The sequence below is a fragment of the Suricata suricatta genome, chromosome 6 (assembly GCF_006229205.1).
Source record: "Suricata suricatta isolate VVHF042 chromosome 6, meerkat_22Aug2017_6uvM2_HiC, whole genome shotgun sequence".
Classification (NCBI taxonomy): domain Eukaryota; kingdom Metazoa; phylum Chordata; class Mammalia; order Carnivora; family Herpestidae; genus Suricata; species Suricata suricatta.
In genome coordinates, this window is record NC_043705.1 from 58993100 (window position 1) to 59008357 (window position 15258).

Below are 15258 nucleotides of genomic sequence, written 5' to 3' on the forward strand. Positions count from 1 at the left end.
TAAATGTGGCAAAAGTTGGAACTCTCACTGGGACTCTAAAATTTGAATGTTTTAAACATTTAAAAACAAATGAAAATTATGAAAAAAGAATGATAACCACATTTAAAAATCTTAGGAATCAGAGACTACCAGCACTGTCCTTGAATCTGTGCTCATAGTAGGTCTGTTTGTTCACTTATCAGTACTGAGAACAGTGCTAGCCAGGATGGATTAAATTCAGAACAACCCTCTCCACCAGGGTCAAGGCAGACACATGAAGAGAGTCACATCCTTTCCTAATGCTAGATTTATTTATTTGCTTATTTATTTATTTTTAAAAGATATTTGAAATACCCCTTTATTTTGATTCAAAATGAAAAAGGAATGGGAAGGACAATGAGAAAAGAGGTTTCACCACTGGATATTGTAATGTGACTATAGCAGTCTTTTATTTGAAACTCAGGAAGGAAACAGCTGTGTACCAAAACAGCTAAATATGCAGGTCCCAAAAAATGAAGGTACTTTTGCAACTGTCACATTCACTCTGAAACCCATTCATCTCCTTCAGCATCCCAAAGATGAAGCGCATGTTCCACTCAGCTATATGGTAAAAGTGGCACTGTGCCACTGACGTCACAAGACAGTTCCGTGCAAAACCAGACTTCTGACGCTGGGCTCCCGCTGCACTTTCTCACAGGTTGTCATCCTTGCCCAAGAGAGCAATTGTCTGAACAACCTCTAGATCATGTACATACTGTGCTGCCAAAACCAGGTCCATGACAACCTCTGGTTGGGCGGGAGCAGGCATGGCGAACTCCAAGTTGGGGTCTCCATTTAGTATTCTAGCAAGCCACAGGATGGGCTGTTCAAAGTTGTGGTTACTTTTGGCAGAAATGTCATAGTACTTAAAGTTATTCTTTCAGTGGAAGACAATACATTTTGCCTTACCTTTCCTGTCCTTCATGCCCACCTCGTTGCACATAGCACATGGGGATGTTTTCACATACGCGTACCACATCTCTACACCAGCTGGGCACATTCTTGTAGGTAATGCTTGATGTTACCAAACATTGTAATGGCACACTGGGCTTGGGTGTAATACCCATCTCTGAGCCTACCATTACTTCTGACCAGCGGTATCCCATACTTTGAATTTAGTAGGTCGTCTGTTGGTCAGAACACAAGGGGAAGGAACTCAACACCCAAGGTGGCTACATACTTCTCACATACACCAGTCAGATGATGTTTCATGAATGTAATTTTTCCAGTACCAACATCACCAACTAATACAAGTTTGAAGAGAAACTTGGGGTTCTCCTTGGGTAGCTATCACGCTATTTCTTCTAGAAGTGTCTCTGGCCTGATTGAGGCTCCTAACCCTAGATTTACACAAACAAACAGACAAACAAAAACCTTTTAAAGGCTGATTGGGCTATCACATTCAGTGATCTGTTTATTGTATGCAATTGGGGTTAATTTCCTAGATTTCTAACATTAGTGGGAAAGTCTGACTCCATCTTTCTGGTTGAGCACATCAAGGCATATTAAATTATCTCATATTTAATTTTCCTTAGAAAACTGTATGTTTAGATGTTTATAAAGCCTATGGAGAAGAAAAATAGGAATTGGTGCCTTTAAACCAACTTTGAAGTATTTGGGGGTGTCGGAAGCAAAGGGGTTCAGGTTATAGGATTTATAGTAACAGCCTTCTAGAAGGCAGGTAGCAAGAGATTCCACTTGATTTTCTGAAGGGTGGGGCATATACTAGTTCTTGAGTCTTCTTGGGCCATGGCCACAGCAATAAGGCTGTACTAATGGCCCAGGGGTTGTTTAAATTCAAGGGCGACTCTGAACCGTAGTATCAGAGAACAGGCCACTCACTTGCCATTAGAAACTTCCTCACATATATTTTAGTCATCTAGCATTTGTGCTAAGAAATCAACAGAAAGAATGTGAATAGTATTTTCCAAAAGGGCTTTAGTTGCCTGAAGGATTTCTTATCATTTAAAATGTGTGTTGGCAGATTTACTAAATACTAAGAATTTCTTCTCACCAGTATTTTACAAAATTGTTGAATGCTCATATTAATGATAAAAGACCTGAAAGAAAATCAGAGGATCCCACATTGTATTTTATACTGTTTGCTCAGATCACGTATTAATGTTCCAGAAAGTAGCTCATTACCATTTCTATTGAAGAGATTTCTTTATGCTTCATTCACTAACTTTGCGTTCTTTATTATCCTACTGACTACAGGAGTCTGGCACTTTTGTCATTGACCTTTTATCTTTGTTCATATCTTACTCTATAATATCATATGGGAGGTTACTTATCTTTATAATGGTTAATATTGATAATGTTTTTATTCAAGTGTAATTCACATATGGCATTATTTTTAATTTCAGGTGTCCAACTAAATGCTTCAATGATTTTACACGTTACTCAGTGCTCATCAACGGTAAGTGTACCCTTAATCCTCTTTATTTATTTTATCTATCTCCAACCCACATCCTTTCTAGCAGCCACCAGTTTGTTTTCTGTATTTAAGAGGTTGGTTTTTTGTTTGTCTCTTTTTTTCTTTGTTTTTCATTTGTTTCTTAAATTTTACACATGAATAAAACCATATGGTATTTGTCTTTCTCTGTATGACTTATTTCATTTAGCATGATACCCTGTAGGTCTAACCATGTTGTTGCAAATGGCAAGATCTTAATATCTTTATGGCTGAATCATAGTCCATTGTATTTATATATCACTCTTCTTCATTCATTTATGGATGGAGACTTGGATTGCTTTTATTCCTTTACTGTTTAAATAATGCTGCAATAAACACAGGGGTGCTTATATTTTCTTGAATTCATGTTTGTGTATTCTTTGGGTGATACCAGTAGTAAAATTACTGGATCACATGCTTTCTATTGTTAATTTTTTGCAGAACCTTCATACTGCTTTCCACAGTGGCTGTACCAGTTTGCATTCCTGACAGTGCATGAGGGTTCATTTTTCTCAAAATCCTCACCAACACTTTTTTCTTATCTTTTTTATTCTAGCCATTCTTACAGGTGTAAGGTGATAACTCATTGTGGTTTTGATTTGCATGTATGTGATGATTAGTGATATTGAGCATCTTTTCATGTGTCTTTTGGCCATCTGGATGTCTTCCTTAGAAAAGTGTCTATTCACGTCCTCTGCCCATTTTTAATTGGATTATTTGGTTTTTGTGTGTGTATTGAGTTGCATAAGTTCTTTATATATTTTGGGTATTAACACCTTATAAGATTTATTATCTGTAAATATATTTTCCAATTCAATTAGTCGCCTTATTGTTTTGTTGATGGTTTCCTCTACTGTGTAAAAAGGTTTTAATATTGGGGTAGTCTTAATAGTTATTTTTGCTTCTGTTTCCTTTGCCTGAGGAGACATTTCTAGAAAAATGCTTCTATGAGTAATCTATTTAATATCATAAAAAGAAAAAAAAGTAGCCCTTAGTAGTTGTGTGAAAAATTATAGTTTGCAATCACAGTTCTTTTTATAAGCATCCTAATTTTTAAAAATTGTGGTAAAATACACATAACATAAAACTGATCATATTAACCATTTTAAAGTATATATAGTTCGGTATTGTTCCGCAACCAATCTCCAGAACTTTTTCATCTGATAGAGCCAACACTCTGTACTCATTAAACTACTCCCGTTTCTCCATTTCCCTAGCCCCTGACAACCACCACTCTACTCTCTTTTTCTATGAATTTGACTACTCTCAATATTTCCTGGAAGTGGAATCCTACAGTATTTGCCTTTATGTGACTGGATCATTTCACATAGCATGATGTCCTCAGAGTTCATCCATACTGTAACGTGTCAGAATCTCCTTCCTTTTTAAGGCTAAGTGATATTTCACTGTGTGTACATGTCACATTGTGTTTATCCATCCATCTCTTGATGGACATTTGCGTTGCTCCCACTTTTTAGCTATTGTGAATAATGCTTTTATGAACATGAGTGTGCAAATATCTGTCTGAGTCCTTTCAATTCTTTTGGATACTTATCTAGAAGTGGGATTGCTGGATTATCTGGTAACTTTATTTCTACCTTTTTGAGAAAACACTATGCTGTTGTTCATAGCAGCTGCACCACTTTATATTTCCACCAGCAGTGTACAAAAGTTCCATTCTTTCATATCCTTACTAATGCAGTTTCTGTTTTGTTTACCTGATAGTAGCTATCCTGATGGGGTAGAGATGATAGTTCATTGTAGTTTTCATTTGCATTTCCCTAATGATTAATGATATCATAATAAACTTTTGTCACCTTCCTGAGAAGAGAATCTAGTTGGATGATGCCTCTGTGATTCTTCCTGCGAATATTTTACTCTCTATGGTAAGGCAAATTAGACGTACTACATTTAAAGGAATGTATCTTTTCTCTCTTTTCTATGTTACTTTGATATTAAAAATTGTTTTACTTTTTATATGGAGAGGTGAGGACATTTAGAAATAAAACAGAAGGAAGAAATAGAAACAAAGGAAATGATCGAGAATAAGGAGAAAGAAGAAATAATGATTAGAAGGGGAAGTAGGGAAGTTAAGAAAAAGTGAGAATAAAGGAGAACATTCTGTCTGGCCTCTGCTAATATCTTGCAGCCTTGGGATTTATACCATAATTACTATTCGAATGACGCATCAGGGTGGTAAAATGAGAGGAGTTGATTAACTGGGAATTCAAGATGAGGGGAGCCTTTGAAAGAATTTTATCTAGCTTAGTTCCACGACTTGCAGAGGAAGAAACACACTGTGAAATGATTTCCCCAAAGTTCTTCCTGGTAGTTAATAGGAGAACTGGAATTACAACCGATGACCGAGTCAGTATTATGAAGTGACAAATAGAGGGTAATCAAAGTTTCAATATTAAGCCCATTCAAAATTTAATGAAATCCACTTCCCATATATTATACATTCTAAATCATGTCATTACAATGTATTTGAATCATGCACTTGGTGCTATGAAACACAACAGAATTGGTTCATAGGCCCTGGAAAAGGAGCCGAGAAACCTTGCTTTGGCCCTGCTTACTTTTCTGAGCTTAAGTTTTCCTATTTATAAAATATAAGTGTTGGACAGATGACTTCAAAGTCTTTCAGGTCTGAAAATAAATTTCTAGGAATATATCCTCATTCAACCTCATATGTAACTCCCCACACGCTTAGTTCTGAAGCACTTTTCCCAGAGCAGCATTTGCCTAGTAGATCTCGTCAGCACACAGCCTTCCATGTCAGCACAGCAACCTGGTCGGCCAGTCATGTTTGAATACGCTTTCCTGCTTTACTCAGTTTGAAGCAATCATAGCCACACTCCTCTGCATCCACACCACCCAGGTATGCCTTCCTAACCGGCCAAAGTTATTCAATGGCTCAGAAGGGGAGGCTTTTTGTTTTTCTCTTTAAATTCTCAACAGAGAACAAAGCAAAATGTGTTAAAAGACCACATATCCTGCAGCTCCTCTGCTGGGCTATGCACATCATCCTAGGGAGGACAGGCTTCTTCTCTCCAGCCCTAAAAATCTCAAAAGCAAACCTTAAATTTGTATAGTATGGAGTTAACCGCATTTCACTGTGGAAAGAGCCTCAAAAATAGACTTAGTTTCTTGAAGAACAACAGAATGAAAACAGATGTAAGGCTTTTGGTAACAGTAGAAAGTGATCTACAGACGGATAGATGGGTTGCCATAAAAACTGATACACTTGTAGCTAAGAAGGATGAGCATACATCCTGCTTTTCCCAGGGGAGTCCTGATTACTTCTATTATCTCCGTGTAATTATGAATAGCACATCTTTCCCTCCAGAAACATCCCAGTCAGAAAACTAAACAGTAGGGTTACCCCTCAAATAAACCACGCTAATGAAGGAAGTGTTCCCCATGCCAGGACTGGAGGGGACAGCTCTCTTCAAGGCTTCCTTTCAAGATCTTCACCTTGAATTCCAAATTCAAGAATATTGGCCACATATATGTCCCTTATAAAGCTTATTGTCCCACTTCAGTTGCCTGTCAGCCTAACCATGAGAAATTTTTCTTCATTTGAAAAAAATTTCTGGTTGACCAAGAACACCTAGGAGTGAAAGGGGACCAGGAGAGAGGAAGACAATTTAGTTAAAGTCAGGAGAGAATCTTTGAGGAATACAAGATCATACCTACCCCTGGACTCCGTCCTCTAGGCTCCACAGACCCAGAAGCATTGCCGGTGTTGTAACCACTCCTTTACATGATTATTTTCTTCATCTGTTAAGGTTCAATTGTTGTGCAAAAGATCTTCCCTGAGAATATAAATGGAAGTTGGGCCACCTGGGTGGCTTAGTCAGGTGGTCATCCAACTCTTGATTTCAGCTCAGGTCATGATCTCACACCTTGTGAGCTCGAGCCCGAGTTGGGCTTTGTGCTGACAGCGCAGAGCCCTCTTGGGATTCTCTCTCTCCACCCTTTCTCCATTCTCTCTCTCTCCCCCTCTCTCTCTCTCTCTCTCTCTCTCTCTCTCTTCACTCTCTCTCTCAAAATAAACATTTCTTTTAAAAAGCAATGTAAATGGAAGAATCTTGAGGTTCCACTCCTGAAAATGTAATTACTTACTAGACCTTATAACAGTTTTTCAAAAATCAAATAAAAATGTGCAGAGTCTGGCTGAAACACTCATTGTTTCTTTGTTAATAAGTGTGACTAGAAAGATTTGATGCTTACTTCCTATTAAAACATCATACTGTTAATACAAATTATTTTCAGTTTTAACAACTATCAGTAAAATAGATGCTTTCTTTGCCTTTTAGGCCAAAGTAGCCCTATTTTCACTTCTGTTCTGGGTTTAGTTTTGCTTGAAATGAAATAAAAATCATGTGCAATTTTCTCATATATCAAGTTTTTTCATATGTGAGGATATTTGCTTCCTTACTTCAGACCAATGATCCAATTACCATCCTTTAAGAAATAATGCCTTGGAGAGTAAGGGTTCACCAGTATATATATTCTGTTTATTTGTGCCTTTGAGAAAATGGCAAATTCTTTCAGTATGCCAGTAAGAGAAGGGATATGCTTAAACACAAAAGCAAAACAACTTTTTTTAACAAATAATTTTTTAACCTTGTTCAAACAAGGATTTCTGTGCAATCCATTGGTTGATTTTACCGCACAATAAATCTGATTCTATTTTTTAATTGACAGGAAACTAGTTTGAATGGGCTTAGATTTTATTATTATTATTATTTTAAAGAAAAGAGCTCAGCCTCTAGGAATACCATCTTAAAAATTAGAGCTTAATTTATTTTCAAAATTACAATTACTCAATTCTTTCTCATGCCTCATTCTTTCTTAAAAAAAATTTCTAAATTGTTTATTAACCGTTTCACAGCTATTACACAATGTCATGAAATAATGTGTCAATCTCAAAATATAACAGTGAAGAGATATTTATAAATATTACTAACACTGAAATAACCTCTGGGACACCTGAGTGGCTCAATTGGTTAAGCATCTGACTTCAGCTTAGGTCATGATCCCGTAGTTGATGAGTTCAAGCCTCACATCAGGCTCTGTGCTCACAGCCCAGAGCCTGGAGCCTGCTTCAGATTCTTTGTCTCCCTCTCTCAACCCCTCTCCTGCTTGCACTGTCTCTCAAAATAAATGAATGAATAAATAAACAAACAAACAAACATTTTTTTAAAAATTAAAAAAAAATGAAATAACGTCTACTCCTGCATTCTCTTGTAGACCTGTCCCCTCTGATTTGTCTTTAGCCAGAGCCAGTCCAAAGCAGTGCCATAAGCCTGGAAATGTGCAAGCAGCCCCTATAGAGTCCAGACACATGTCAAAGTGACTCCCGCCTTGGGGGGAGGGGAGGATAAGCACACACACCAGTCCCAACATGGCCCCAGCAGTGGGCTGGGGGCAAACATCAAGTCTGACTGCAGGCATCATCCACTGATGAAAGCTTCTCAGGGGACAACAGAGGGAGAATGCCCTGCAGATCAGTGCCGCTGAAGCTCTGGCAAATGCCTGGTCTGACTCAACTCAATCCCAACATGGCCACAGACTGGTCCGCTCACACCACAGGGACCAAAACCTGTCCACAACAGGCAAAGAGAGCCATTGCAGATGACAGGGCTGAAGGCAAAGGTGACAGCACGGCTACACACCATACATAGAAGACACCCGTGACGTGCCGGATTCTGGTGAACAGAGGACATTGCACTGCAGGGCACTACAGGACCTCTTCTTCGTAAGACCAATACATAGGAGACACAGATGACTTTCCTAATGCTTAGAGACAGAAAGAGAGAGTTAGATAAAAGGAAGAGACAGAAGAATATGTCTCAAGTGAAAGAAAAGGAAAAAATCACGACAAGAGAGCTAAATGAAATGGAGATGAGTAATATGCCTGATAGAGAATTTAAAGTAATGATCATAAAGATACTCACTGGGCTGGAGAAAAGAGTGGGGTACTTCAGTGTGACCCTCAGCAAAGAAACAGAAAACATAAAAAAGAACCATTTAAATATTAAGAACTCAAAAACTAAAATCAAAAATACACTCAAGGAAAAGAAAATACAGTAGAGGGAGTAAATAGTAGTCTAGAGTAAGTGGAAGAACAGATCAGTGACCTGGAGGGCAGAGTTCAACAATCAAGCTGAACAGTAGAGAAAAAAATAATAATAAAATAGAAAAATAGCCTTAGGGAAATTAACACCATGAACCATATTAACATTTGCATTATAGGGACTCTAGAAGGAGAAGACAGAGAAAAGGGAGCAGGAAATTTATTTGAAGAAACAGTAATTGAAAACTTCCTAACCCTGGGGAAGAAAACAGAAATCCACAGCCAGGAGTCACAGAGAACCCCAAATAAAATCAATGCAAAGAAGTCCACGCCAAGACACAGTAATTACAATGGCAAAAGGTAAGGATAGAGAATTTTTAAAGCAGCAAGAGAAAAGAAAACAGTTACATATAAGAGAAACCCAATAAAGCTGTCAGCTGATTGTTCAGCAGAAACTTTGTAGGACAGAAGGGAATGGCATAATATAGTCCAAAGTGCTGGGGGGAGAAAAGCAGCTGCAACCAAGTACATTCTATCCAGAAAAGCTGTTATGCAGAATAGAAGAGAAAAAGAGTTTTCCAGACAAACAAAATTAAAGGAATGCATCACCACTAAACCTGCCTTATAAGAAATGTTAAAGGGACTCTTTAAATGTAAGGGAAAGACCATCAGCAGGAGTGAGAAAAGTAGGAAACACAAAAGTAGTAAAATTAAGTATATCTATAAAATTGGTCAAGGTATACACAAAGAAAAGGATGTAAATATGACATCATATACCTAAAACATGGGAAGAGAGGGAGAGGAATAAAAATTAACTGCTTATAGAATGTGTTCAGATTTGAGCAACTATCATCTCAAAATAGACTGTTTTAGGCATAAGATGCTATATATAAACCTAATAGTAACCACAAGTCAAAAATCAGTAATAGGCAAAAAAAGAAAGAGAAAGGAATCTAAATATATCACTAAAGAAAGCCAGAAAACCGTAAGAGATCAAGGGAAGAGAAGAACTCAAAACAACCAAAAAAACAAGTAAGAAATGTCAATAAGTGCATATTTATCAATAATTACTTGGAACGTAAATGGACTAAATGTTCTAATCAAAAGCTATAGGGTGACAGATGGATAAAAAAGGAAGACTCATCTATATGCTCCCTACAGGAGACTCATTTCACACCTGAACACACATACAGATTTATAGTGAAGGGATGAAAAAGCATTTAGCATGCAAATTGAAGTGAAAAGAAAGCCAAGAAAGCAAAATTTCAAAAAACATTTTTTAAAATGTTTATCTATTTGGAGAGAGAGAAAGAGCCCAAGCAGGGGAGGGGCAGAGAGAGAGAGGGAGACACAGACCCGAAGCAGGCTCCAGGCTCTGAGCTTTTGGCACAGGGCCCAATGCAGGGCTCAAACTCATGAATAGTGAGACCATGACCTGAGCTCAAGTTGGATGCTTAACTGACTGAGGCACCAAGGTGCCCCAGGACAAAATGCACTTTAAAACAAAGACTGTAACATGGTCACTACATAATTATGAAGGGAATAACCTAACAAGAAGACAGAATAATTATAAACATTTATGCACCCAACAAGAAAGCACCCAAATTCTTAGAACAGCTAGTAATAGAAATAAAGGAAATAATTGATAGTGATACAATAATAGTAACCTTAACACTCACATCAATAGATAGGTCATCCAAACAGAAAATGAACAAGGAAACAGTGGCTTTGAATGACACATTGGATCAGATGGCTCTAACAGATATATTCAGAACATTCCATCCTAAAACAGCAGCATACACATTCTGCTTAAGTGTACATGGAACATTCTCTAGAATAGATCTCATATTAGGCCACAAAAACAAACAAACAAAAAACCATCTCAACAAATTTAGTAAGATTGAAGTCATACCACCATCTTCTCCAACCACACATTATGAAACTAGAAACCAACCACAAGAAAAAAAAAATCTGGAAAGAACACAAATAAATGGAATTTTAATAACATGCTACTCAACAATGAATGGTTAACCAAGAAATCAAAGAAGAAGTTTTAAAAAATGGAGACAAATGAAAATGAAAACACAAGGGTCCATAATCCTTGGGATGTAGCAAAAGTGTTTCTAAGAGGGAAATTTATAGCAATACGCCTCTACCTCAAGAAGCAAGAAAAAAATCTCAAATAAACAACCTAACTTTATACCTAACAGAACTCAAAAAGGAACAAAAAACACCCAAAAACAGTAGAAGCAAGAAAAGTAAAATAAAATAAAACAAAATAAATAAAAAGAAAGCAGAAATAAACTGAAACTGAAACAGAAACTAAAAAAATGATAGAACAGATCAATGAAATGAGGAGTTGGTATTTTGAAAACATCAGCAAAGTTGATAATCATTTAGCCAGACTCATCAAAAAATTGATACAAAGCAAAAAGATTACCCAAATAAACAAAATCAAAAATTAATGAGGAGCTATGATAAATGACACCACAAAAATACAAAGGATTATAAGAGAGCATTATGAAAAATTATATGCCAACAAATTGGACAACCTAGAAGAGGTTGATAAATTGCTAGAAACATTACCTTCCAAAACTTAATCTGGAAGAAATAGAGAAATTGAACAGACCAAATATCAGCAATGAAATTGAATCACTAGATTCAAACAAAAGTCCAGGACTAGATGGTTTCACACATGAATTCTACAAAACATTTAAAGAAGAGTTCAATACCTATTCTCAAACTATTCCAAAAATAGAAAAGAAAAACTTCCAAATTAATTCTATAAGACCAGCATACCCTAATACCAGATCCACATAAAGTCACTAAAAAAAAGAGACGAATATCTGTGATGAATATAGATACAAAAATCCTCAACAAAATATTAGCAAACCAGATCTATCACTACCTATAAAAAAATCATTCACCGAGGTCAAATGGGATTTATTCCTGGGATACAAGAGTGGTTTAATATTCACAAATCAATCAACATGTTATGTAATATCAGTGAGATAAAGGATAAAAACCATATGATAATTTCAATAAACACAGACAAAGCCTTTAATAAAGTACAACACCCATTCATGATAAAAAAAAAAAAACTCAACAAAGTAGTTTAGAAGGAACATATCTCAACATAATAAAGTCTATGGATGACAATCCCACAGTTAACATTATACTCAATGATGAAAAATAGACCTTTTCCCAAAGATCAACAACAAGACAAGGATGTCCACTCTTGGCCATGTTTATTCAACCTTGCACTAGAATTCCTAGCCACAGCAATCAGACAAGGAAAAGAAATAAGAGGCATCCAAATGGGTAAGGAAGAAGTAAAACTTTCACTATATACAGATGACATGATACTCTATAGAGAAAGCCCTAAAGACCCCTCCAAAAAACTACTAGAACTGAAGTTCACTAAGTAAACTGAAGTCTACTGAATTCACTGAAGTGAAGGTTACAGTATACAAAATCAATATGCAGAACACCACAGTAATTCTATAGATTAATAATGAAGCAGAAGAAAGAGAAATTAAGAAAACAGTCCCATTTATAATTGTACCAAAAATGATAAAATGCCTAGGAATCAACGAAGGAGGTGAAAGACCTATAAAATGAAAACTATAAAATATTTTTTAATTTTTTAATTTTTTATTTTTGTGAGAGACAGAGAGACAGAGAGAGAGTGTGCACAGGAGAGAAAGAGAGAGACACAGAATCTGAAGACAGGCTCCAAGCTCTGAGCTAGCTGTCAGCACAGAGCCCAAAGCGGGGCTCAAACCCATGAACCCTGAGATCATGACCTGAGCTCAAGTTGGATGCTTAACCAACTGAGCCACCCAGGCACCCCCAAGACTATAAAATATTGATTAAAGAAATTGAAAACAATACAAACAATGGAAAGATATTCATGCTCATGGTTTGAAGAGCAAATATTGTTAAAATGTCCACACTACCCAAAGCAATCTACAGATTTAATGTAACCCTTATCAAAAGGCCAACAGCATTTTTCACAGAAGTGGAACAGATAATCTTAAAATGTTTATGAAACAAAAAAGACCCGAACAGCCAAAGCGTCTGAAAAAGAACAAAACTGAAGATACCACAATACCAGATTTCAAAATATACACTACAAAGTTTTAGTAATCAGAATAGTATGGCACTGGCAAAAAAAAAAAAAAGAAAAGAAAAAAATAGACATAGATCAATGAAACAATAAAGGCCCAGAAATAAACTCATGATTATATAATCAATTAATTTTCAACGAAGGAGGCAAAGTTATGCAAAAGGAAAAAGACAGTCTCTTCAACAATGGTTGTGGGAAAACTGAACAGCTACATGCACAGGAGTAAAACAAACTACTTTCTTACACCATACACACACACAAACTCAAAGTGGATTAAAGAGCTAAATATGAGACCTGAAACCATAAAGATTCTTGAAGAGAACATAGGCAATCATTTCTCTGACATTAGTAGTAGTAACATTATTTTAGATGTGTCTCTTAAAGTAAGGGAAACAAAAGCAAAAATGAATTGTTGGGACTACATCAAAATAAAAAGCTTCTGCACAGCAAAGGAAATAATCAACAAATCCAAAAGACAATCTACTGAATGGGAGAAGATATTATAAATGACATATCTGATAAAAGATTAGTATCCAAAGAATATAAAGAACTTCTACAACTCAACATCTAAAAAACAAACCAATCAAATGCGTAAAATACAAGAACAGGCATTTCTCTGAAGATGTGCAAATGGCCAACAGATATATGAAAAGATGATCAACATCACTGATGATCAGAGAAATGCAAATCAAAATTACAATGAGCTATCACTTCACACCTGTCAGAAAGGCTAAAATAAAAAATGCAAGAAACAAAAAGTATGGTAAGGATGTGAAAAAAAAAAACCCTCTTCCACTGTTGGTGGGAATGCAAATTGGTGCAGCCCCTGTGGAAAACAATATGGAGGTTCCTCAAAAAATTAAAAACAGTATTACCATATATTCTAGTAAATCCACTACTGGATATTTACCTAAAAAATAAAAACAATAACTTGAAAAGATGTGTCCCTATATTTATTGCGGCATTATTTTCAGTAGTCACGATATGGAAGCACCCCAAGTGTCCATCAGGAGATGATTGGATAAATGGTATTTACATACAATGGAATATTACTCAGCCATCAAATTAATGAGATCTTGCCATTTGCAATAGCATGAATGGATCTAGAGAGTATTATAATGCTAAGTGAAATAAGTCAGTCAGAGAAATATAAGTACCTTATGATTTCATTCATATGTAGAATTTAAGAAGCAAAACAAACCAACAAATAAAAAAAAAGAGATGAATCAAAAAATAGACCCTGAACTACAGAGAATAAACTGGTGGCCTTATGGGTGAAATATGTGAAGGCTATTAAGTAAGAGTACACTGCTTATGATGAGCACTGAGTAATGTATGTAAGTTTTGAATCACTATATTGACACCTGAAACAAATACAAAGCTGTATATTAATTATACTGGAATTAAAATAAATAAGTAAACAAATAAATAATAAATACATATCTAGAGTTTTATTTACCAAATGAATGATAATCATCTGGTTTGGCTAGTCTATCATCTTGTGTATTAAATGCACAATACTCTTTCTCCAATTTAATTTTGTATAAACTTTTGAGTAATTTTTTTTTTGAGAGAGAAGTGAAAGTGTGAGTGGGGGAGGGGCAGAGAGAGAGGGAAACACAGAATCTGAAGCAGACTCTAGGCTCCAAGCTGTTAGCACAGAGCTGACATGGGGCACAAACTCACAATCCTGAGATCATGACCTGAGTCGAAGTCAGCTTACCTGATTGAGCCACTCGGGTGCCCCTGTCCAACTTAATTTTGCACTCATTTGCCTTGCTTAAAGCATTATTAATTAATAAATAAATCCTAGTAGAAAATGGGAGATGCTGAGCATTACTGGAAAGACACTTTTCTAGCAACTGTAATTTTTATTGTTCATATATTCTGTATTGGTAGGAAAAAAGGAAGTTTGGTATCTTGTGGATCTAAAGCAACACTTATTTGTTTTTATTTTTGACAAAAATTTCTAAATCATAATTCCTTGTAATATTAGAATTACTAATTTTTAAAAACGGATATATAAAGAGAAGCTTAAAGTGTAGACCATTTTTTCCTTTTTCTTAATGTTTATATCATTTTTGTGTGAGAGAAAAAGAACATGAGTAGGGGAGGGGCAGAGAGAGAGAGAGAGGGAACAGAGAATCCCAAGGGGGCTCTGCACTGACAGCAGTGAGCCTGATGCAAGGCTTGAACTCATGAACCATGAGATCATGAGATCGTGATCTAAGTGGAGGAACTCAGATGCTCAACTGATTGAGCCACCCCATTTTTACCTTTTTATAGAAATTTTTGCAGGACTTTTCTCCTTTGATGATGCTGCACCTTTGGGTTGTTTTCCCAGTGTTTACTTGCTTGAGGTTTATTGAATATCTTGGCTGTGTGTGTTTATAGTTTCATCAACTTGAACAATTTACCTCACTGTTTCTTAAATATCTTTATATCTGGGGCACCTGGATGGCTCAGTCAGTGGAGTGTGCAGTTCTTGATCTTGAGGGCATGAGTTCAAGCCTCATGTTGGGTACAGAGATTGTATATATATATATATATATATATATATATATATATATA

The 15258-nt window shown here is 36.1% G+C and overlaps 1 pseudogene; it reads right to left on the bottom strand.

The window, feature by feature from the left end:
* Nucleotides 1-670: 670 nt before the first annotated feature.
* Nucleotides 671-15258, bottom strand: part of LOC115293457 — a 57229-nt pseudogene continuing 42641 nt past the window's right edge.